Consider the following 2,468-nt stretch of genomic DNA (forward strand, 5'->3'; position numbering starts at 1 on the left):
ATTATAACCATAGAAGTATAACTAGAAATATTAGGAAAATGTACAGGGATGATGATGAGGGATAATTAAATAAAGCTCAAAGAGGATATGATAATATTTGTTAGGGTTCAACGATTTCCAGGCACAGTGATAAAATCATTCACAAATAACATTTCATTTTAAGTTTATAAAAAATATAAAGTAGCCCTGACCAGATGGCTCAGTTGGTTGCAGCATCACCCTGTGCACCAAAAAGTCTGCAGGTTCAACTCCTGGTCAGGGCACATACCTAGGTTGCTGTTCAATCCCCAGTAGGGGCATGTATGGGAGGCAGCTAATCACTGTTTCTCACACCGATGTTTCTCTCTCTCTCTCCTTCCTTTTCTGTCTAAAATCGATAAATATATCCTGGGGTGAGGAATACATATATCCCCCAAAATGTATACACAATTTAACAGCTGATAACGCACTAAATTTTCACTCATTTTATGGTTTAACTGACTTGAAATAATGAGTGAAGCCAGACTAAGCTATGAACAAAGAAAATTTATCCACTAGACTTTTGTATGGGGACACATGAAAGATAAAGTTTACAGTACCAACCTGCAGCAGTTGATGAGGGCAGTCACTGGGAGAGAATGTGCACAAAACGGGTCTTGAGGTTTGCTGTTCCACTGCTTCGTGTTACCAGCAGTGCCTGGATCAGACACTCATCAGTTCGAAAACAGGCTTTGACAAAAAAAATTATTCATATAAAGTTTGAAAATGAATGTGTGTGTGTGTGTGTGTGTGTGTACGTGCATAAAAAGTAGACAATGATTTTTTGGTAATTTTTCAGATAATAAAAGAGGCCCATATGATTTAGTAACTTGCTTTAGGTTTCTCAGAATTAAAAATATTTTTTTTTTTTTTCTGAAAGACAGGGAATACTTTATTCAAACCTATCAGAGAAATGGACAGGGTGGGTCTATAAAAAGCGTTGTGTTTTAAAGCATAGGCCAGTCATTGCATATGAGCATATACACTGCTACATACAAATTAACTGGTTAGGCCACAACTTTTCAATGTTTAAAACAGAATATGCTTCCCAGTAAAAAAAGCTCCGTTGTGACGTTACAACTTTAGTGTTCCTCTCCTTCAACAGAATCCACACCAACCTCTTCATAATCCTTCTCATGGGCCTCAGAGCACTCTCCTTCCTCCATGCCCTCACCCACATCCCAGTAGGCAAAGGCATGCTTGATGCACATCAGGTCAGACCAGTGGTCCAGGTGAGCCCAGGCCTCAGCATAGCTGTGGTGTTGCTCAGCATGCACAGATCGCTCTCCTTTGGCCAGGTCTCCACCAGGTACACAGTGGGAGGCTGGCAATTAATGGCAACTTTGAAGCCAGTGGGGCACCAGTCCAGAAACTGCATGATACACTTGGTCTCGATGGTCGTGATGGCAGCATCGCCATCTTTGGGAACCACATTACCATGGTGAAACAGGCAGCAAACCATGTATTTAACCCTAGTGATGATCACATTTCACCATTTGGTTGGCTCAAAGCATGTATTTGTGATTGCTGCACAGAAAGCTATTCATGGTGGGCTTTGTCAGCAGAGATGACAAGGACATATGTGGCCAGAGGGAAGTGAATGCAGAGATAGGACACCTGTTTGGTCTGGAATTCATTCAGATCAACATTCAGGGCTCCATCAAATCTGCAGAAAGCAGTGATGGAGGACCCAATTTGACCTATCAACCTACTCAGGTTAGTATAGGTTATAGACTCAATACTGAGGTTGCTATTACAGATGTCTTAGATGGCCTCATTGTCAGTCATGAAAGCACAATTGGTCCAAGACAAGATCAATGATCTCCTTGACAATGGTGTAGTGTCTGTTGGCATAGTTATTGGCAGCATCTTCCTTGCCCGTGATGAGCTTCTCAGGATGAAAGAGATGGCAGTAGGTACCAGTGCACATTTCATCAATGACTGTTGGGTCCAGGTCTGCAAACACTGCCCTGGTACATGCTTGCCAGTGCCTGTCTCACTGAAGTTGTTGAAAGAGTCATCCCCCACAATGTTCTTGTCACTTGGCATCTGGCCATTGGGCTGGATGCCATGTTCCAGGCAGTAGAGCTAGCTCTCAGCAGGCATTGCCAATCTGGACACCAACTTGGCCAAGGTGGATAGATATGCACTCACACATGGTTGCTGCTTTGCAGCTGCCAGGGGAATGGCAGAGAGCTCAGAATTGAATATCTTCATTGAATGACACTTTTTGTAAAATAAAAATAGCACCTTTAAAGTAAAAAAATGTGGGTAATGATGAAATATTATTCTAACATACAAAAAAGGTGCACACTATCTGTGGGTGGCGCTGGCATGCCAAAGCTAAGTGCAAATAAAATAAAGCAGAATAAAGATGAAAATATATTTCATCCAAAAGGGAAGAACTACAGCCCAGCCAGTGTGGCTCAGTGATTGAGCGTCCACCCAAG

The 2,468-nt window shown here is 42.1% G+C and overlaps 1 pseudogene; it reads right to left on the reverse strand.

Annotated features, from left to right (window-relative positions):
• Positions 1–1,100: 1,100 nt before the first annotated feature.
• LOC118622316 lies at positions 1,101–2,176 on the reverse strand (annotated as a pseudogene).
• Between the last annotated feature and the right edge of the window lie 292 nt (positions 2,177–2,468).

The sequence above is a fragment of the Molossus molossus genome, unplaced genomic scaffold (genome assembly GCF_014108415.1).
Source record: "Molossus molossus isolate mMolMol1 unplaced genomic scaffold, mMolMol1.p scaffold_m16_p_9, whole genome shotgun sequence".
NCBI classification, from domain to species: domain Eukaryota; kingdom Metazoa; phylum Chordata; class Mammalia; order Chiroptera; family Molossidae; genus Molossus; species Molossus molossus.